This window comes from Schistocerca cancellata, unplaced genomic scaffold (genome assembly GCF_023864275.1).
Source record: "Schistocerca cancellata isolate TAMUIC-IGC-003103 unplaced genomic scaffold, iqSchCanc2.1 HiC_scaffold_532, whole genome shotgun sequence".
Classification (NCBI taxonomy): Eukaryota; Metazoa; Arthropoda; class Insecta; order Orthoptera; family Acrididae; genus Schistocerca; species Schistocerca cancellata.
The window spans coordinates 26,756-48,543 of record NW_026046546.1 but is presented as its reverse complement, the minus strand read 5'-3'; the positions used below and the strand labels follow the sequence as shown (position 1 = coordinate 48,543).

At 51.8% G+C, this 21,788-nt stretch overlaps 9 non-coding genes and 1 pseudogene across 9 annotated transcripts; all 10 read left to right on the top strand.

The window, feature by feature from the left end:
- Positions 1–459: 459 nt before the first annotated feature.
- On the top strand, positions 460–625 carry LOC126129314 (U1 spliceosomal RNA). Its single transcript, XR_007527270.1, has one exon. It is a non-coding gene; the product is annotated as a U1 spliceosomal RNA (small nuclear RNA).
- Positions 626–2,740: 2,115 nt separating this feature from the next.
- On the top strand, positions 2,741–2,919 carry LOC126129319 (U1 spliceosomal RNA; annotated as a pseudogene).
- A 2,100-nt stretch (positions 2,920–5,019) lies between these two features.
- On the top strand, positions 5,020–5,185 carry LOC126129313 (U1 spliceosomal RNA). The gene has a single exon (XR_007527269.1). It is a non-coding gene; the product is annotated as a U1 spliceosomal RNA (small nuclear RNA).
- Positions 5,186–7,296: 2,111 nt separating this feature from the next.
- On the top strand, positions 7,297–7,461 carry LOC126129315 (U1 spliceosomal RNA). Its single transcript, XR_007527271.1, has one exon. It is a non-coding gene; the product is annotated as a U1 spliceosomal RNA (small nuclear RNA).
- A 2,111-nt stretch (positions 7,462–9,572) lies between these two features.
- On the top strand, positions 9,573–9,738 carry LOC126129311 (U1 spliceosomal RNA). The gene has a single exon (XR_007527267.1). It is a non-coding gene; the product is annotated as a U1 spliceosomal RNA (small nuclear RNA).
- A 2,111-nt stretch (positions 9,739–11,849) lies between these two features.
- On the top strand, positions 11,850–12,015 carry LOC126129310 (U1 spliceosomal RNA). Its single transcript, XR_007527266.1, has one exon. It is a non-coding gene; the product is annotated as a U1 spliceosomal RNA (small nuclear RNA).
- Positions 12,016–14,126: 2,111 nt separating this feature from the next.
- LOC126129308 (U1 spliceosomal RNA) lies at positions 14,127–14,292 on the top strand. The gene has a single exon (XR_007527265.1). It is a non-coding gene; the product is annotated as a U1 spliceosomal RNA (small nuclear RNA).
- A 2,111-nt stretch (positions 14,293–16,403) lies between these two features.
- LOC126129307 (U1 spliceosomal RNA) lies at positions 16,404–16,569 on the top strand. Its single transcript, XR_007527264.1, has one exon. It is a non-coding gene; the product is annotated as a U1 spliceosomal RNA (small nuclear RNA).
- A 2,110-nt stretch (positions 16,570–18,679) lies between these two features.
- On the top strand, positions 18,680–18,845 carry LOC126129306 (U1 spliceosomal RNA). The gene has a single exon (XR_007527263.1). It is a non-coding gene; the product is annotated as a U1 spliceosomal RNA (small nuclear RNA).
- A 2,111-nt stretch (positions 18,846–20,956) lies between these two features.
- On the top strand, positions 20,957–21,122 carry LOC126129305 (U1 spliceosomal RNA). Its single transcript, XR_007527262.1, has one exon. It is a non-coding gene; the product is annotated as a U1 spliceosomal RNA (small nuclear RNA).
- Positions 21,123–21,788: the final 666 nt, after the last annotated feature.

The window sequence follows — 21,788 nt, the reverse complement described above, 5'->3', positions numbered from 1 at the left end:
GACAATGCTGCCGTATTTGCTAGCACTAAGGGCTCTCCTGGAAGGAGGGAAAGTAAAGTGTGGCTTGCATTGTGGCTGCAGAAAGCACTCATTCCGCAGATCTCATTCGCGGTTTCAAACAGCCGAGAAAGAGGGCTCGTTTGAGACGGAGAGGAGGGCCCGGAGGCGGCAACCCGGACTTGGCCCGCCATCTTCCGGAGGGAACGGTAAATTAACCCCAGCAGCGGCCGGCGCCGCGAGCCGTATGATGGTGCTCGCACAAAATGCATCGTTTTTCTCGGCAGAGGAGCGTTGTTACGACTGTCTGCCATCTAACTCGACAGCCAATAGCTCTCTTGTAAGGAGACAGGTATATGGACGGCCACCATTCTGTTCGCCGATTGCGAAAACGTCAGGAGCTCTCGTTACATCTCGAGAGCGCGAGGCACTACAAATTCTCGCCTGTGGCGCGACGAAAGCATACTTACCTGGCGTAGGGGCTACCGTGATCATGAAGGCGGTTCCTCCGGGGTGAGGCTCTTCCATTATTGCACTTCGGTCGAGCTGACCCCCGCGATTACTCCAAATGTGAGTAACTCGGGCGCATAATTTTTGGTAGTCGGGACTTGCGTTCGCGCTGTCCCGGTGTCTATTTCAATTGCAAACGCAGTAATCTGTGCTAGCAGTCGCTAACTAGTGCGTCTGAGCACTCGGCCAGCAACGTGTTCCGCAAGGGACTGCCAAACGCAGCAGCACTCGCGCTAGGCGCGTACCCACACGTCTGCGTCGACCTGGCGTCAAACCCAGAGCCAGAGCACACTGTCTGTTCGATAAGCGCGGGGGACGCGCACCAGTAGTAGCAGCGGCAGCCGCGAGATGGCTCAAGCGGTCTAACTCTGGTACGACACCCCCATTAATGGTCGAACGGCGACTTTTGGCTTCTCTGTCCATCAGGGGAATGCGCGCCAAACGCAACTGGACGGCGCGCCATTCCCTGCACGCACGGCGACCGCGGTGGCGCGAGCCGGCGTACACGAGGCGTCGTCCAGCCGAACGCATTGTCGCCTGTGGCCAGGTACATGAGGGGCCGGAAGCAAGCGTCTAGCGTAGCGTCTCAAGACTTGCAGACTTGCGGCACTTGAGGAGCTGGCGGGGATGTGAAATGACGTGGCCAACTGTACCGAAAACGGGGAAGAGAAATTCTAGGCAACGGCAGCTTGTGCTCCCAGGCGGCCACGCTGACTGACAAGGGCCAGCGTTGCTTAAATTCGGTGATGGGACGAGAACCGCTGTAGGCTGTTTATTAGGCCACGACAGTGAGCGTTTACTTTCTGTAAGGAATGTCTTGTCGTCGCAGATGTTGTGTTTCATGTGACTACTTTGCAGGCGACCGGAAAAAAAAAAAAAAGATTGGTAATGAGCAGTTACAACATGGGGGAAGACGAAAAACGGCGTGGTGAGCGCAGAAAATTTCTTTCGTGGTAGCTGTACTCGGGGCTCTCAGGGAAAGTAGAAAACGCAATGTTATCAGGGGTGCTTTTCTTACGAGAAATCGAGTCAAAAAGTCTGTGTTACGCACGTCTTTAACAGGTGCGGAACTTCAAATCTGTTTATGGCTACTTTACAAGCTCGCTATTCGTCTTCCAAAATATTAAAAGTACACCATACCTCCAGATTCAGCCGTCCCCCACCCCCTGTACAAACTGTCTGTCGTATGGGCGCCCTTGGGAGTGAGAACAGATAGGTTTCGAATGGAGTGGAAATAACATAAAACTCTTCTTTTTCTCTCTCTATAACAAGTGTAATTAGAAAGAAACAAAAAGCAATTTAGTTTATCCTTACGTACTGCACGTCTAAGCAAAGATACGAAAGGTGGTGGATTTAATGTCACCATAGCTACAAGGTATCAATCGGTTACCAAATACCGCAAAATTAATCTGCTTCTTCGAAATCAACCCGCTTTCCGGACACAGCTGAAATGTTGTCATGAATGAAACTTTATTTTTTCTCTCTTATGCGTGAAGAAAATATCTCCATATTCTGAATGAAAATTTGCACAAATATTCGATCGAGCTTTCCACGTCCTACTCGGAAGGAGAAGCAAAAAGAAGTGTTACCTTTTAAGTGTCTTCTGTTACTCGGCGTCGAATGTCGAACGTGCTGATTGATGTTCGCTCTTGGAGTTCACTGACGTCCTGTTTGTTCGTCGCGCACAACACTCACGAGTGCATCCAGCTCTCTTAGAACATCTGACAGTGTGAGCTGTGGTCCTTCAGTTGCTCGGCGACAGACGACCGCGCGTGACAATGCTGCCGTATTTGCTAGCACTAAGGGCTCTCCTGGAAGGAGGGAAAGTAAAGTGTGGCTTGCATTGTGGCTGCAGAAAGCACTCATTCCGCAGATCTCATTCGCGGTTTCAACAGCCGAGAAAGAGGGCTCGTTTGAGACGGAGAGGAGGGCCCGGAGGCGGCAACCCGGACTTGGCCCGCCATCTTCCGGAGGGAACGGTAAATTAACCCCAGCAGCGGCCGGCGCCGCGAGCCGTATGATGGTGCTCGCACAAAATGCATCGTTTTTCTCGGCAGAGGAGCGTTGTTACGACTGTCTGCCATCTAACTCGACAGCCAATAGCTCTCTTGTAAGGAGACAGGTATATGGACGGCCACCATTCTGTTCGCCGATTGCGAAAACGTCAGGAGCTCTCGTTACATCTCGAGAGCGCGAGGCACTACAAATTCTCGGCCTGTGGCGCGACGAAAGCATACTTACCTGGCGTAGGGGCTACCGTGATCATGAAGGCGGTTCCTCCGGGGTGAGGCTCTGGGGTGAGGCTCTTCCATTATTGCACTTCGGTCGAGCTGACCCCCGCGATTACTCCAAATGTGAGTAACTCGGGCGCATAATTTTTGGTAGTCGGACTTGCGTTCGCGCTGTCCCGGTGTCTATTTCAATTGCAAACGCAGTAATCTGTGCTAGCAGTCGCTAACTAGTGCGTCTGAGCACTCGGCCAGCAACGTGTTCCGCAAGGGACTGCCAAACGCAGCAGCACTCGCGCTAGGCGCGTACCACACGTCTGCGTCGACCTGGCGTCAAACCCAGAGCCAGAGCACACTGTCTGTTCGATAAGCGCGGGGGACGCGCACCAGTAGTAGCAGCGGCAGCCGCGAGATGGCTCAAGCGGTCTAACTCTGTACGACACCCCCATTAATGGTCGAACGGCGACTTTTGGCTTCTCTGTCCATCAGGGGAATGCGCGCCAAACGCAACTGGACGGCGCGCCATTCCCTGCACGCACGGCGACCGCGGTGGCGCGAGCCGGCGTACACGAGGCGTCGTCCAGCCGAACGCATTGTCGCCTGTGGCCAGGTACATGAGGGGCCGGAAGCAAGCGTCTAGCGTAGCGTCTCAAGACTTGCAGACTTGCGGCACTTGAGGAGGCGGGGGATGTGAAATGACGTGGCCAACTGTACCGAAAACGGGGAAGAGAAATTCTAGGCAACGGCAGCTTGTGCTCCCAGGCGGCCACGCTGACTGACAAGGGCCAGCGTTGCTTAAATTCGGTGATGGGACGAGAACCGCTGTAGGCTGTTTATTAGGCCACGACAGTGAGCGTTTACTTTCTGTAAGGAATGTCTTGTCGTCGCAGATGTTGTGTTTCATGTGACTACTTTGCAGGCGACCGGAAAAAAAAAAAAAGATTGGTAATGAGCAGTTACAACATGGGAAGACGAAAAACGGCGTGGTGAGCGCAGAAAATTTCTTTCGTGGTAGCTGTACTCGGGGCTCTCAGGGAAAGTAGAAAACGCAATGTTATCAGGGGTGCTTTTCTTACGAGAAATCGAGTCAAAAAGTCTGTGTTACGCACGTCTTTAACAGGTGCGGAACTTCAAATCTGTTATGGCTACTTTACAAGCTCGCTATTCGTCTTCCAAAATATTAAAGTACACCATACCTCCAGATTCAGCCGTCCCCCACCCCCTGTACAAACTGTCTGTCGTATGGGCGCCCTTGGAGTGAGAACAGATAGGTTTCGAATGAGTGGAAATAACATAAAACTCTTCTTTTCTCTCTCTATAACAAGTGTAATTAGAAAGAAACAAAAGCAATTTAGTTTATCCTTACGTACTGCACGTCTAAGCAAAGATACGAAAGGTGGTGGATTTAATGTCACCATAGCTACAAGGTATCAATCGGTTACCAAATACCGCAAAATTAATCTGCTTCTTCGAAATCAACCCGCTTTCCGGACACAGCTGAAATGTTGTCATGAATGAAACTTTATTTTTTCTCTCTTATGCGTGAAGAAAATATCTCCATATTCTGAATGAAAATTTGCACAAATATTCGATCGAGCTTTCCACGTCCTACTCGGAAGGAGAAGCAAAAAGAAGTGTTACCTTTTAAGTGTCTTCTGTTACTCGGCGTCGAATGTCGAACGTGCTGATTGATGTTCGCTCTTGGAGTTCACTGACGTCCTGTTTGTTCGTCGCGCACAACACTCACGAGTGCATCCAGCTCTCTTAGAACATCTGACAGTGTGAGCTGTGGTCCTTCAGTTGCTCGGCGACAGACGACCGCGCGTGACAATGCTGCCGTATTTGCTAGCACTAAGGGCTCTCCTGGAAGGAGGGAAAGTAAAGTGTGGCTTGCATTGTGGCTGCAGAAAGCACTCATTCCGCAGATCTCATTCGCGGTTTCAACAGCCGAGAAAGAGGGCTCGTTTGAGACGGAGAGGAGGGCCCGGAGGCGGCAACCCGGACTTGGCCCGCCATCTTCCGGAGGGAACGGTAAATTAACCCCAGCAGCGGCCGGCGCCGCGAGCCGTATGATGGTGCTCGCACAAAATGCATCGTTTTTCTCGGCAGAGGAGCGTTGTTACGACTGTCTGCCATCTAACTCGACAGCCAATAGCTCTCTTGTAAGGAGACAGGTATATGGACGGCCACCATTCTGTTCGCCGATTGCGAAAACGTCAGGAGCTCTCGTTACATCTCGAGAGCGCGAGGCACTACAAATTCTCGCCTGTGGCGCGACGAAAGCATACTTACCTGGCGTAGGGGCTACCGTGATCATGAAGGCGGTTCCTCCGGGGTGAGGCTCTTCCATTATTGCACTTCGGTCGAGCTGACCCCCGCGATTACTCCAAATGTGAGTAACTCGGGCGCATAATTTTTGGTAGTCGGGACTTGCGTTCGCGCTGTCCCGGTGTCTATTTCAATTGCAAACGCAGTAATCTGTGCTAGCAGTCGCTAACTAGTGCGTCTGAGCACTCGGCCAGCAACGTGTTCCGCAAGGGACTGCCAAACGCAGCAGCACTCGCGCTAGGCGCGTACCACACGTCTGCGTCGACCTGGCGTCAAACCCAGAGCCAGAGCACACTGTCTGTTCGATAAGCGCGGGGGACGCGCACCAGTAGTAGCAGCGGCAGCCGCGAGATGGCTCAAGCGGTCTAACTCTGGTACGACACCCCCATTAATGGTCGAACGGCGACTTTTGGCTTCTCTGTCCATCAGGGGAATGCGCGCCAAACGCAACTGGACGGCGCGCCATTCCCTGCACGCACGGCGACCGCGGTGGCGCGAGCCGGCGTACACGAGGCGTCGTCCAGCCGAACGCATTGTCGCCTGTGGCCAGGTACATGAGGGGCCGGAAGCAAGCGTCTAGCGTAGCGTCTCAAGACTTGCAGACTTGCGGCACTTGAGGAGCTGGCGGGGATGTGAAATGACGTGGCCAACTGTACCGAAAACGGGGAAGAGAAATTCTAGGCAACGGCAGCTTGTGCTCCCAGGCGGCCACGCTGACTGACAAGGGCCAGCGTTGCTTAAATTCGGTGATGGGACGAGAACCGCTGTAGGCTGTTTATTAGGCCACGACAGTGAGCGTTTACTTTCTGTAAGGAATGTCTTGTCGTCGCAGATGTTGTGTTTCATGTGACTACTTTGCAGGCGACCGGAAAAAAAAAAAAAAGATTGGTAATGAGCAGTTACAACATGGGGAAGACGAAAAACGGCGTGGTGAGCGCAGAAAATTTCTTTCGTGGTAGCTGTACTCGGGGCTCTCAGGGAAAGTAGAAAACGCAATGTTATCAGGGGTGCTTTTCTTACGAGAAATCGAGTCAAAAAGTCTGTGTTACGCACGTCTTTAACAGGTGCGGAACTTCAAATCTGTTTATGGCTACTTTACAAGCTCGCTATTCGTCTTCCAAAATATTAAAAGTACACCATACCTCCAGATTCAGCCGTCCCCCACCCCCTGTACAAACTGTCTGTCGTATGGGCGCCCTTGGAGTGAGAACAGATAGGTTTCGAATGGAGTGGAAATAACATAAAACTCTTCTTTTTCTCTCTCTATAACAAGTGTAATTAGAAAGAAACAAAAAGCAATTTAGTTTATCCTTACGTACTGCACGTCTAAGCAAAGATACGAAAGGTGGTGGATTTAATGTCACCATAGCTACAAGGTATCAATCGGTTACCAAATACCGCAAAATTAATCTGCTTCTTCGAAATCAACCCGCTTTCCGGACACAGCTGAAATGTTGTCATGAATGAAACTTTATTTTTTCTCTCTTATGCGTGAAGAAAATATCTCCATATTCTGAATGAAAATTTGCACAAATATTCGATCGAGCTTTCCACGTCCTACTCGGAAGGAGAAGCAAAAAGAAGTGTTACCTTTTAAGTGTCTTCTGTTACTCGGCGTCGAATGTCGAACGTGCTGATTGATGTTCGCTCTTGGAGTTCACTGACGTCCTGTTTGTTCGTCGCGCACAACACTCACGAGTGCATCCAGCTCTCTTAGAACATCTGACAGTGTGAGCTGTGGTCCTTCAGTTGCTCGGCGACAGACGACCGCGCGTGACAATGCTGCCGTATTTGCTAGCACTAAGGGCTCTCCTGGAAGGAGGGAAAGTAAAGTGTGGCTTGCATTGTGGCTGCAGAAAGCACTCATTCCGCAGATCTCATTCGCGGTTTCAACAGCCGAGAAAGAGGGCTCGTTTGAGACGGAGAGGAGGGCCCGGAGGCGGCAACCCGGACTTGGCCCGCCATCTTCCGGAGGGAACGGTAAATTAACCCCAGCAGCGGCCGGCGCCGCGAGCCGTATGATGGTGCTCGCACAAAATGCATCGTTTTTCTCGGCAGAGGAGCGTTGTTACGACTGTCTGCCATCTAACTCGACAGCCAATAGCTCTCTTGTAAGGAGACAGGTATATGGACGGCCACCATTCTGTTCGCCGATTGCGAAAACGTCAGGAGCTCTCGTTACATCTCGAGAGCGCGAGGCACTACAAATTCTCGCCTGTGGCGCGACGAAAGCATACTTACCTGGCGTAGGGGCTACCGTGATCATGAAGGCGGTTCCTCCGGGTGAGGCTCTTCCATTATTGCACTTCGGTCGAGCTGACCCCCGCGATTACTCCAAATGTGAGTAACTCGGGCGCATAATTTTTGGTAGTCGGGACTTGCGTTCGCGCTGTCCCGGTGTCTATTTCAATTGCAAACGCAGTAATCTGTGCTAGCAGTCGCTAACTAGTGCGTCTGAGCACTCGGCCAGCAACGTGTTCCGCAAGGGACTGCCAAACGCAGCAGCACTCGCGCTAGGCGCGTACCACACGTCTGCGTCGACCTGGCGTCAAACCCAGAGCCAGAGCACACTGTCTGTTCGATAAGCGCGGGGGACGCGCACCAGTAGTAGCAGCGGCAGCCGCGAGATGGCTCAAGCGGTCTAACTCTGGTACGACACCCCCATTAATGGTCGAACGGCGACTTTTGGCTTCTCTGTCCATCAGGGGAATGCGCGCCAAACGCAACTGGACGGCGCGCCATTCCCTGCACGCACGGCGACCGCGGTGGCGCGAGCCGGCGTACACGAGGCGTCGTCCAGCCGAACGCATTGTCGCCTGTGGCCAGGTACATGAGGGGCCGGAAGCAAGCGTCTAGCGTAGCGTCTCAAGACTTGCAGACTTGCGGCACTTGAGGAGCTGGCGGGGATGTGAAATGACGTGGCCAACTGTACCGAAAACGGGGAAGAGAAATTCTAGGCAACGGCAGCTTGTGCTCCCAGGCGGCCACGCTGACTGACAAGGGCCAGCGTTGCTTAAATTCGGTGATGGGACGAGAACCGCTGTAGGCTGTTTATTAGGCCACGACAGTGAGCGTTTACTTTCTGTAAGGAATGTCTTGTCGTCGCAGATGTTGTGTTTCATGTGACTACTTTGCAGGCGACCGGAAAAAAAAAAAAAAGATTGGTAATGAGCAGTTACAACATGGGGAAGACGAAAAACGGCGTGGTGAGCGCAGAAAATTTCTTTCGTGGTAGCTGTACTCGGGGCTCTCAGGGAAAGTAGAAAACGCAATGTTATCAGGGGTGCTTTTCTTACGAGAAATCGAGTCAAAAAGTCTGTGTTACGCACGTCTTTAACAGGTGCGGAACTTCAAATCTGTTTATGGCTACTTTACAAGCTCGCTATTCGTCTTCCAAAATATTAAAAGTACACCATACCTCCAGATTCAGCCGTCCCCCACCCCCTGTACAAACTGTCTGTCGTATGGGCGCCCTTGGAGTGAGAACAGATAGGTTTCGAATGGAGTGGAAATAACATAAAACTCTTCTTTTTCTCTCTCTATAACAAGTGTAATTAGAAAGAAACAAAAAGCAATTTAGTTTATCCTTACGTACTGCACGTCTAAGCAAAGATACGAAAGGTGGTGGATTTAATGTCACCATAGCTACAAGGTATCAATCGGTTACCAAATACCGCAAAATTAATCTGCTTCTTCGAAATCAACCCGCTTTCCGGACACAGCTGAAATGTTGTCATGAATGAAACTTTATTTTTTCTCTCTTATGCGTGAAGAAAATATCTCCATATTCTGAATGAAAATTTGCACAAATATTCGATCGAGCTTTCCACGTCCTACTCGGAAGGAGAAGCAAAAAGAAGTGTTACCTTTTAAGTGTCTTCTGTTACTCGGCGTCGAATGTCGAACGTGCTGATTGATGTTCGCTCTTGGAGTTCACTGACGTCCTGTTTGTTCGTCGCGCACAACACTCACGAGTGCATCCAGCTCTCTTAGAACATCTGACAGTGTGAGCTGTGGTCCTTCAGTTGCTCGGCGACAGACGACCGCGCGTGACAATGCTGCCGTATTTGCTAGCACTAAGGGCTCTCCTGGAAGGAGGGAAAGTAAAGTGTGGCTTGCATTGTGGCTGCAGAAAGCACTCATTCCGCAGATCTCATTCGCGGTTTCAACAGCCGAGAAAGAGGGCTCGTTTGAGACGGAGAGGAGGGCCCGGAGGCGGCAACCCGGACTTGGCCCGCCATCTTCCGGAGGGAACGGTAAATTAACCCCAGCAGCGGCCGGCGCCGCGAGCCGTATGATGGTGCTCGCACAAAATGCATCGTTTTTCTCGGCAGAGGAGCGTTGTTACGACTGTCTGCCATCTAACTCGACAGCCAATAGCTCTCTTGTAAGGAGACAGGTATATGGACGGCCACCATTCTGTTCGCCGATTGCGAAAACGTCAGGAGCTCTCGTTACATCTCGAGAGCGCGAGGCACTACAAATTCTCGCCTGTGGCGCGACGAAAGCATACTTACCTGGCGTAGGGGCTACCGTGATCATGAAGGCGGTTCCTCCGGGGTGAGGCTCTTCCATTATTGCACTTCGGTCGAGCTGACCCCCGCGATTACTCCAAATGTGAGTAACTCGGGCGCATAATTTTTGGTAGTCGGGACTTGCGTTCGCGCTGTCCCGGTGTCTATTTCAATTGCAAACGCAGTAATCTGTGCTAGCAGTCGCTAACTAGTGCGTCTGAGCACTCGGCCAGCAACGTGTTCCGCAAGGGACTGCCAAACGCAGCAGCACTCGCGCTAGGCGCGTACCACACGTCTGCGTCGACCTGGCGTCAAACCCAGAGCCAGAGCACACTGTCTGTTCGATAAGCGCGGGGGACGCGCACCAGTAGTAGCAGCGGCAGCCGCGAGATGGCTCAAGCGGTCTAACTCTGGTACGACACCCCCATTAATGGTCGAACGGCGACTTTTGGCTTCTCTGTCCATCAGGGGAATGCGCGCCAAACGCAACTGGACGGCGCGCCATTCCCTGCACGCACGGCGACCGCGGTGGCGCGAGCCGGCGTACACGAGGCGTCGTCCAGCCGAACGCATTGTCGCCTGTGGCCAGGTACATGAGGGGCCGGAAGCAAGCGTCTAGCGTAGCGTCTCAAGACTTGCAGACTTGCGGCACTTGAGGAGCTGGCGGGGATGTGAAATGACGTGGCCAACTGTACCGAAAACGGGGAAGAGAAATTCTAGGCAACGGCAGCTTGTGCTCCCAGGCGGCCACGCTGACTGACAAGGGCCAGCGTTGCTTAAATTCGGTGATGGGACGAGAACCGCTGTAGGCTGTTTATTAGGCCACGACAGTGAGCGTTTACTTTCTGTAAGGAATGTCTTGTCGTCGCAGATGTTGTGTTTCATGTGACTACTTTGCAGGCGACCGGAAAAAAAAAAAAAAGATTGGTAATGAGCAGTTACAACATGGGGAAGACGAAAAACGGCGTGGTGAGCGCAGAAAATTTCTTTCGTGGTAGCTGTACTCGGGGCTCTCAGGGAAAGTAGAAAACGCAATGTTATCAGGGGTGCTTTTCTTACGAGAAATCGAGTCAAAAAGTCTGTGTTACGCACGTCTTTAACAGGTGCGGAACTTCAAATCTGTTTATGGCTACTTTACAAGCTCGCTATTCGTCTTCCAAAATATTAAAAGTACACCATACCTCCAGATTCAGCCGTCCCCCACCCCCTGTACAAACTGTCTGTCGTATGGGCGCCCTTGGAGTGAGAACAGATAGGTTTCGAATGGAGTGGAAATAACATAAAACTCTTCTTTTTCTCTCTCTATAACAAGTGTAATTAGAAAGAAACAAAAAGCAATTTAGTTTATCCTTACGTACTGCACGTCTAAGCAAAGATACGAAAGGTGGTGGATTTAATGTCACCATAGCTACAAGGTATCAATCGGTTACCAAATACCGCAAAATTAATCTGCTTCTTCGAAATCAACCCGCTTTCCGGACACAGCTGAAATGTTGTCATGAATGAAACTTTATTTTTTCTCTCTTATGCGTGAAGAAAATATCTCCATATTCTGAATGAAAATTTGCACAAATATTCGATCGAGCTTTCCACGTCCTACTCGGAAGGAGAAGCAAAAAGAAGTGTTACCTTTTAAGTGTCTTCTGTTACTCGGCGTCGAATGTCGAACGTGCTGATTGATGTTCGCTCTTGGAGTTCACTGACGTCCTGTTTGTTCGTCGCGCACAACACTCACGAGTGCATCCAGCTCTCTTAGAACATCTGACAGTGTGAGCTGTGGTCCTTCAGTTGCTCGGCGACAGACGACCGCGCGTGACAATGCTGCCGTATTTGCTAGCACTAAGGGCTCTCCTGGAAGGAGGGAAAGTAAAGTGTGGCTTGCATTGTGGCTGCAGAAAGCACTCATTCCGCAGATCTCATTCGCGGTTTCAACAGCCGAGAAAGAGGGCTCGTTTGAGACGGAGAGGAGGGCCCGGAGGCGGCAACCCGGACTTGGCCCGCCATCTTCCGGAGGGAACGGTAAATTAACCCCAGCAGCGGCCGGCGCCGCGAGCCGTATGATGGTGCTCGCACAAAATGCATCGTTTTTCTCGGCAGAGGAGCGTTGTTACGACTGTCTGCCATCTAACTCGACAGCCAATAGCTCTCTTGTAAGGAGACAGGTATATGGACGGCCACCATTCTGTTCGCCGATTGCGAAAACGTCAGGAGCTCTCGTTACATCTCGAGAGCGCGAGGCACTACAAATTCTCGCCTGTGGCGCGACGAAAGCATACTTACCTGGCGTAGGGGCTACCGTGATCATGAAGGCGGTTCCTCCGGGGTGAGGCTCTTCCATTATTGCACTTCGGTCGAGCTGACCCCCGCGATTACTCCAAATGTGAGTAACTCGGGCGCATAATTTTTGGTAGTCGGGACTTGCGTTCGCGCTGTCCCGGTGTCTATTTCAATTGCAAACGCAGTAATCTGTGCTAGCAGTCGCTAACTAGTGCGTCTGAGCACTCGGCCAGCAACGTGTTCCGCAAGGGACTGCCAAACGCAGCAGCACTCGCGCTAGGCGCGTACCACACGTCTGCGTCGACCTGGCGTCAAACCCAGAGCCAGAGCACACTGTCTGTTCGATAAGCGCGGGGGACGCGCACCAGTAGTAGCAGCGGCAGCCGCGAGATGGCTCAAGCGGTCTAACTCTGGTACGACACCCCCATTAATGGTCGAACGGCGACTTTTGGCTTCTCTGTCCATCAGGGGAATGCGCGCCAAACGCAACTGGACGGCGCGCCATTCCCTGCACGCACGGCGACCGCGGTGGCGCGAGCCGGCGTACACGAGGCGTCGTCCAGCCGAACGCATTGTCGCCTGTGGCCAGGTACATGAGGGGCCGGAAGCAAGCGTCTAGCGTAGCGTCTCAAGACTTGCAGACTTGCGGCACTTGAGGAGCTGGCGGGGATGTGAAATGACGTGGCCAACTGTACCGAAAACGGGGAAGAGAAATTCTAGGCAACGGCAGCTTGTGCTCCCAGGCGGCCACGCTGACTGACAAGGGCCAGCGTTGCTTAAATTCGGTGATGGGACGAGAACCGCTGTAGGCTGTTTATTAGGCCACGACAGTGAGCGTTTACTTTCTGTAAGGAATGTCTTGTCGTCGCAGATGTTGTGTTTCATGTGACTACTTTGCAGGCGACCGGAAAAAAAAAAAAAAGATTGGTAATGAGCAGTTACAACATGGGGAAGACGAAAAACGGCGTGGTGAGCGCAGAAAATTTCTTTCGTGGTAGCTGTACTCGGGGCTCTCAGGGAAAGTAGAAAACGCAATGTTATCAGGGGTGCTTTTCTTACGAGAAATCGAGTCAAAAAGTCTGTGTTACGCACGTCTTTAACAGGTGCGGAACTTCAAATCTGTTTATGGCTACTTTACAAGCTCGCTATTCGTCTTCCAAAATATTAAAAGTACACCATACCTCCAGATTCAGCCGTCCCCCACCCCCTGTACAAACTGTCTGTCGTATGGGCGCCCTTGGAGTGAGAACAGATAGGTTTCGAATGGAGTGGAAATAACATAAAACTCTTCTTTTTCTCTCTCTATAACAAGTGTAATTAGAAAGAAACAAAAAGCAATTTAGTTTATCCTTACGTACTGCACGTCTAAGCAAAGATACGAAAGGTGGTGGATTTAATGTCACCATAGCTACAAGGTATCAATCGGTTACCAAATACCGCAAAATTAATCTGCTTCTTCGAAATCAACCCGCTTTCCGGACACAGCTGAAATGTTGTCATGAATGAAACTTTATTTTTTCTCTCTTATGCGTGAAGAAAATATCTCCATATTCTGAATGAAAATTTGCACAAATATTCGATCGAGCTTTCCACGTCCTACTCGGAAGGAGAAGCAAAAAGAAGTGTTACCTTTTAAGTGTCTTCTGTTACTCGGCGTCGAATGTCGAACGTGCTGATTGATGTTCGCTCTTGGAGTTCACTGACGTCCTGTTTGTTCGTCGCGCACAACACTCACGAGTGCATCCAGCTCTCTTAGAACATCTGACAGTGTGAGCTGTGGTCCTTCAGTTGCTCGGCGACAGACGACCGCGCGTGACAATGCTGCCGTATTTGCTAGCACTAAGGGCTCTCCTGGAAGGAGGGAAAGTAAAGTGTGGCTTGCATTGTGGCTGCAGAAAGCACTCATTCCGCAGATCTCATTCGCGGTTTCAACAGCCGAGAAAGAGGGCTCGTTTGAGACGGAGAGGAGGGCCCGGAGGCGGCAACCCGGACTTGGCCCGCCATCTTCCGGAGGGAACGGTAAATTAACCCCAGCAGCGGCCGGCGCCGCGAGCCGTATGATGGTGCTCGCACAAAATGCATCGTTTTTCTCGGCAGAGGAGCGTTGTTACGACTGTCTGCCATCTAACTCGACAGCCAATAGCTCTCTTGTAAGGAGACAGGTATATGGACGGCCACCATTCTGTTCGCCGATTGCGAAAACGTCAGGAGCTCTCGTTACATCTCGAGAGCGCGAGGCACTACAAATTCTCGCCTGTGGCGCGACGAAAGCATACTTACCTGGCGTAGGGGCTACCGTGATCATGAAGGCGGTTCCTCCGGGGTGAGGCTCTTCCATTATTGCACTTCGGTCGAGCTGACCCCCGCGATTACTCCAAATGTGAGTAACTCGGGCGCATAATTTTTGGTAGTCGGGACTTGCGTTCGCGCTGTCCCGGTGTCTATTTCAATTGCAAACGCAGTAATCTGTGCTAGCAGTCGCTAACTAGTGCGTCTGAGCACTCGGCCAGCAACGTGTTCCGCAAGGGACTGCCAAACGCAGCAGCACTCGCGCTAGGCGCGTACCACACGTCTGCGTCGACCTGGCGTCAAACCCAGAGCCAGAGCACACTGTCTGTTCGATAAGCGCGGGGGACGCGCACCAGTAGTAGCAGCGGCAGCCGCGAGATGGCTCAAGCGGTCTAACTCTGGTACGACACCCCCATTAATGGTCGAACGGCGACTTTTGGCTTCTCTGTCCATCAGGGGAATGCGCGCCAAACGCAACTGGACGGCGCGCCATTCCCTGCACGCACGGCGACCGCGGTGGCGCGAGCCGGCGTACACGAGGCGTCGTCCAGCCGAACGCATTGTCGCCTGTGGCCAGGTACATGAGGGGCCGGAAGCAAGCGTCTAGCGTAGCGTCTCAAGACTTGCAGACTTGCGGCACTTGAGGAGCTGGCGGGGATGTGAAATGACGTGGCCAACTGTACCGAAAACGGGGAAGAGAAATTCTAGGCAACGGCAGCTTGTGCTCCCAGGCGGCCACGCTGACTGACAAGGGCCAGCGTTGCTTAAATTCGGTGATGGGACGAGAACCGCTGTAGGCTGTTTATTAGGCCACGACAGTGAGCGTTTACTTTCTGTAAGGAATGTCTTGTCGTCGCAGATGTTGTGTTTCATGTGACTACTTTGCAGGCGACCGGAAAAAAAAAAAAAAGATTGGTAATGAGCAGTTACAACATGGGGAAGACGAAAAACGGCGTGGTGAGCGCAGAAAATTTCTTTCGTGGTAGCTGTACTCGGGGCTCTCAGGGAAAGTAGAAAACGCAATGTTATCAGGGGTGCTTTTCTTACGAGAAATCGAGTCAAAAAGTCTGTGTTACGCACGTCTTTAACAGGTGCGGAACTTCAAATCTGTTTATGGCTACTTTACAAGCTCGCTATTCGTCTTCCAAAATATTAAAAGTACACCATACCTCCAGATTCAGCCGTCCCCCACCCCCTGTACAAACTGTCTGTCGTATGGGCGCCCTTGGAGTGAGAACAGATAGGTTTCGAATGGAGTGGAAATAACATAAAACTCTTCTTTTTCTCTCTCTATAACAAGTGTAATTAGAAAGAAACAAAAAGCAATTTAGTTTATCCTTACGTACTGCACGTCTAAGCAAAGATACGAAAGGTGGTGGATTTAATGTCACCATAGCTACAAGGTATCAATCGGTTACCAAATACCGCAAAATTAATCTGCTTCTTCGAAATCAACCCGCTTTCCGGACACAGCTGAAATGTTGTCATGAATGAAACTTTATTTTTTCTCTCTTATGCGTGAAGAAAATATCTCCATATTCTGAATGAAAATTTGCACAAATATTCGATCGAGCTTTCCACGTCCTACTCGGAAGGAGAAGCAAAAAGAAGTGTTACCTTTTAAGTGTCTTCTGTTACTCGGCGTCGAATGTCGAACGTGCTGATTGATGTTCGCTCTTGGAGTTCACTGACGTCCTGTTTGTTCGTCGCGCACAACACTCACGAGTGCATCCAGCTCTCTTAGAACATCTGACAGTGTGAGCTGTGGTCCTTCAGTTGCTCGGCGACAGACGACCGCGCGTGACAATGCTGCCGTATTTGCTAGCACTAAGGGCTCTCCTGGAAGGAGGGAAAGTAAAGTGTGGCTTGCATTGTGGCTGCAGAAAGCACTCATTCCGCAGATCTCATTCGCGGTTTCAACAGCCGAGAAAGAGGGCTCGTTTGAGACGGAGAGGAGGGCCCGGAGGCGGCAACCCGGACTTGGCCCGCCATCTTCCGGAGGGAACGGTAAATTAACCCCAGCAGCGGCCGGCGCCGCGAGCCGTATGATGGTGCTCGCACAAAATGCATCGTTTTTCTCGGCAGAGGAGCGTTGTTACGACTGTCTGCCATCTAACTCGACAGCCAATAGCTCTCTTGTAAGGAGACAGGTATATGGACGGCCACCATTCTGTTCGCCGATTGCGAAAACGTCAGGAGCTCTCGTTACATCTCGAGAGCGCGAGGCACTACAAATTCTCGCCTGTGGCGCGACGAAAGCATACTTACCTGGCGTAGGGGCTACCGTGATCATGAAGGCGGTTCCTCCGGGGTGAGGCTCTTCCATTATTGCACTTCGGTCGAGCTGACCCCCGCGATTACTCCAAATGTGAGTAACTCGGGCGCATAATTTTTGGTAGTCGGGACTTGCGTTCGCGCTGTCCCGGTGTCTATTTCAATTGCAAACGCAGTAATCTGTGCTAGCAGTCGCTAACTAGTGCGTCTGAGCACTCGGCCAGCAACGTGTTCCGCAAGGGACTGCCAAACGCAGCAGCACTCGCGCTAGGCGCGTACCACACGTCTGCGTCGACCTGGCGTCAAACCCAGAGCCAGAGCACACTGTCTGTTCGATAAGCGCGGGGGACGCGCACCAGTAGTAGCAGCGGCAGCCGCGAGATGGCTCAAGCGGTCTAACTCTGGTACGACACCCCCATTAATGGTCGAACGGCGACTTTTGGCTTCTCTGTCCATCAGGGGAATGCGCGCCAAACGCAACTGGACGGCGCGCCATTCCCTGCACGCACGGCGACCGCGGTGGCGCGAGCCGGCGTACACGAGGCGTCGTCCAGCCGAACGCATTGTCGCCTGTGGCCAGGTACATGAGGGGCCGGAAGCAAGCGTCTAGCGTAGCGTCTCAAGACTTGCAGACTTGCGGCACTTGAGGAGCTGGCGGGGATGTGAAATGACGTGGCCAACTGTACCGAAAACGGGGAAGAGAAATTCTAGGCAACGGCAGCTTGTGCTCCCAGGCGGCCACGCTGACTGACAAGGGCCAGCGTTGCTTAAATTCGGTGATGGGACGAGAACCACTGTAGGCTGTTTATTAGGCCACGACAGTGAGCGTTTACTTTCTGTAAGGAATGTCTTGTCGTCGCAGATGTTGTGTTTCATGTGACTACTTTGCAGGCGACCGGAAAAAAAAAAAAAGATTGGTAATGAGCAGTTACAACATGGGGAAGACGAAAAACGGCGTGGTGAGCGCAGAAAATTTCTTTCGTGGTAGCTGTACTCGGGGCTCTCAGGGAAAGTAGAAAACGCAATGTTATCAGGGGTGCTTTTCTTACGAGAAATCGAGTCAAAAAGTCTGTGTTACGCACGTCTTTAACAGGTGCGGAACTTCAAATCTGTTTATGGCTACTTTACAAGCTCGCTATTCGTCTTCCAAAATATTAAAAGTACACCATACCTCCAGATTCAGCCGTCCCCCACCCCCTGTACAAACTGTCTGTCGTATGGGCGCCCTTGGAGTGAGAACAGATAGGTTTCGAATGGAGTGGAAATAACATAAAACTCTTCTTTTTCTCTCTCTATAACAAGTGTAATTAGAAAGAAACAAAAAGCAATTTAGTTTATCCTTACGTACTGCACGTCTAAGCAAAGATACGAAAGGTGGTGGATTTAATGTCACCATAGCTACAAGGTATCAATCGGTTACCAAATACCGCAAAATTAATCTGCTTCTTCGAAATCAACCCGCTTTCCGGACACAGCTGAAATGTTGTCATGAATGAAACTTTATTTTTTCTCTCTTATGCGTGAAGAAAATATCTCCATATTCTGAATGAAAATTTGCACAAATATTCGATCGAGCTTTCCACGTCCTACTCGGAAGGAGAAGCAAAAAGAAGTGTTACCTTTTAAGTGTCTTCTGTTACTCGGCGTCGAATGTCGAACGTGCTGATTGATGTTCGCTCTTGGAGTTCACTGACGTCCTGTTTGTTCGTCGCGCACAACACTCACGAGTGCATCCAGCTCTCTTAGAACATCTGACAGTGTGAGCTGTGGTCCTTCAGTTGCTCGGCGACAGACGACCGCGCGTGACAATGCTGCCGTATTTGCTAGCACTAAGGGCTCTCCTGGAAGGAGGGAAAGTAAAGTGTGGCTTGCATTGTGGCTGCAGAAAGCACTCATTCCGCAGATCTCATTCGCGGTTTCAACAGCCGAGAAAGAGGGCTCGTTTGAGACGGAGAGGAGGGCCCGGAGGCGGCAACCCGGACTTGGCCCGCCATCTTCCGGAGGGAACGGTAAATTAACCCCAGCAGCGGCCGGCGCCGCGAGCCGTATGATGGTGCTCGCACAAAATGCATCGTTTTTCTCGGCAGAGGAGCGTTGTTACGACTGTCTGCCATCTAACTCGACAGCCAATAGCTCTCTTGTAAGGAGACAGGTATATGGACGGCCACCATTCTGTTCGCCGATTGCGAAAACGTCAGGAGCTCTCGTTACATCTCGAGAGCGCGAGGCACTACAAATTCTCGCCTGTGGCGCGACGAAAGCATACTTACCTGGCGTAGGGGCTACCGTGATCATGAAGGCGGTTCCTCCGGGGTGAGGCTCTTCCATTATTGCACTTCGGTCGAGCTGACCCCCGCGATTACTCCAAATGTGAGTAACTCGGGCGCATAATTTTTGGTAGTCGGGACTTGCGTTCGCGCTGTCCCGGTGTCTATTTCAATTGCAAACGCAGTAATCTGTGCTAGCAGTCGCTAACTAGTGCGTCTGAGCACTCGGCCAGCAACGTGTTCCGCAAGGGACTGCCAAACGCAGCAGCACTCGCGCTAGGCGCGTACCACACGTCTGCGTCGACCTGGCGTCAAACCCAGAGCCAGAGCACACTGTCTGTTCGATAAGCGCGGGGGACGCGCACCAGTAGTAGCAGCGGCAGCCGCGAGATGGCTCAAGCGGTCTAACTCTGGTACGACACCCCCATTAATGGTCGAACGGCGACTTTTGGCTTCTCTGTCCATCAGGGGAATGCGCGCCAAACGCAACTGGACGGCGCGCCATTCCCTGCACGCACGGCGACCGCGGTGGCGCGAGCCGGCGTACACGAGGCGTCGTCCAGCCGAACGCATTGTCGCCTGTGGCCAGGTACATGAGGGGCCGGAAGCAAGCGTCTAGCGTAGCGTCTCAAGACTTGCAGACTTGCGGCACTTGAGGAGCTGGCGGGGATGTGAAATGACGTGGCCAACTGTACCGAAAACGGGGAAGAGAAATTCTAGGCAACGGCAGCTTGTGCTCCCAGGCGGCCACGCTGACTGACAAGGGCCAGCGTTGCTTAAATTCGGTGATGGGACGAGAACCGCTGTAGGCTGTTTATTAGGCCACGACAGTGAGCGTTTACTTTCTGTAAGGAATGTCTTGTCGTCGCAGATGTTGTGTTTCATGTGACTACTTTGCAGGCGACCGGAAAAAAAAAAAAAAGATTGGTAATGAGCAGTTACAACATGGGGAAGACGAAAAACGGCGTGGTGAGCGCAGAAAATTTCTTTCGTGGTAGCTGTACTCGGGGCTCTCAGGGAAAGTAGAAAACGCAATGTTATCAGGGGTGCTTTTCTTACGAGAAATCGAGTCAAAAAGTCTGTGTTACGCACGTCTTTAACAGGTGCGGAACTTCAAATCTGTTTATGGCTACTTTACAAGCTCGCTATTCGTCTTCCAAAATATTAAAAGTACACCATACCTCCAGATTCAGCCGTCCCCCACCCCCTGTACAAACTGTCTGTCGTATGGGCGCCCTTGGAGTGAGAACAGATAGGTTTCGAATGGAGTGGAAATAACATAAAACTCTTCTTTTTCTCTCTCTATAACAAGTGTAATTAGAAAGAAACAAAAAGCAATTTAGTTTATCCTTACGTACTGCACGTCTAAGCAAAGATACGAAAGGTGGTGGATTTAATGTCACCATAGCTACAAGGTATCAATCGGTTACCAAATACCGCAAAATTAATCTGCTTCTTCGAAATCAACCCGCTTTCCGGACACAGCTGAAATGTTGTCATGAATGAAACTTTATTTTTTCTCTCTTATGCGTGAAGAAAATATCTCCATATTCTGAATGAAAATTTGCACAAATATTCGATCGAGCTTTCCACGTCCTACTCGGAAGGAGAAGCAAAAAGAAGTGTTACCTTTTAAGTGTCTTCTGTTACTCGGCGTCGAATGTCGAACGTGCTGATTGATGTTCGCTCTTGGAGTTCACTGACGTCCTGTTTGTTCGTCGCGCACAACACTCACGAGTGCATCCAGCTCTCTTAGAACATCTGACAGTGTGAGCTGTGGTCCTTCAGTTGCTCGGCGACAGACGACCGCGCGTGACAATGCTGCCGTATTTGCTAGCACTAAGGGCTCTCCTGGAAGGAGGGAAAGTAAAGTGTGGCTTGCATTGTGGCTGCAGAAAGCACTCATTCCGCAGATCTCATTCGCGGTTTCAACAGCCGAGAAAGAGGGCTCGTTTGAGACGGAGAGGAGGGCCCGGAGGCGGCAACCCGGACTTGGCCCGCCATCTTCCGGAGGGAACGGTAAATTAACCCCAGCAGCGGCCGGCGCCGCGAGCCGTATGATGGTGCTCGCACAAAATGCATCGTTTTTCTCGGCAGAGGAGCGTTGTTACGACTGTCTGCCATCTAACTCGACAGCCAATAGCTCTCTTGTAAGGAGACAGGTATATGGACGGCCACCATTCTGTTCGCCGATTGCGAAAACGTCAGGAGCTCTCGTTACATCTCGAGAGCGCGAGGCACTACAAATTCTCGCCTGTGGCGCGACGAAAGCATACTTACCTGGCGTAGGGGCTACCGTGATCATGAAGGCGGTTCCTCCGGGGTGAGGCTCTTCCATTATTGCACTTCGGTCGAGCTGACCCCCGCGATTACTCCAAATGTGAGTAACTCGGGCGCATAATTTTTGGTAGTCGGGACTTGCGTTCGCGCTGTCCCGGTGTCTATTTCAATTGCAAACGCAGTAATCTGTGCTAGCAGTCGCTAACTAGTGCGTCTGAGCACTCGGCCAGCAACGTGTTCCGCAAGGGACTGCCAAACGCAGCAGCACTCGCGCTAGGCGCGTACCACACGTCTGCGTCGACCTGGCGTCAAACCCAGAGCCAGAGCACACTGTCTGTTCGATAAGCGCGGGGGACGCGCACCAGTAGTAGCAGCGGCAGCCGCGAGATGGCTCAAGCGGTCTAACTCTGGTACGACACCCCCATTAATGGTCGAACGGCGACTTTTGGCTTCTCTGTCCATCAGGGGAATGCGCGCCAAACGCAACTGGACGGCGCGCCATTCCCTGCACGCACGGCGACCGCGGTGGCGCGAGCCGGCGTACACGAGGCGTCGTCCAGCCGAACGCATTGTCGCCTGTGGCCAGGTACATGAGGGGCCGGAAGCAAGCGTCTAGCGTAGCGTCTCAAGACTTGCAGACTTGCGGCACTTGAGGAGCTGGCGGGGATGTGAAATGACGTGGCCAACTGTACCGAAAACGGGGAAGAGAAATTCTAGGCAACGGCAGCTTGTGCTCCCAGGCGGCCACGCTGACTGACAAGGGCCAGCGTTGCTTAAATTCGGTGATGGGACGAGAACCGCTGTAGGCTGTTTATTAGGCCACG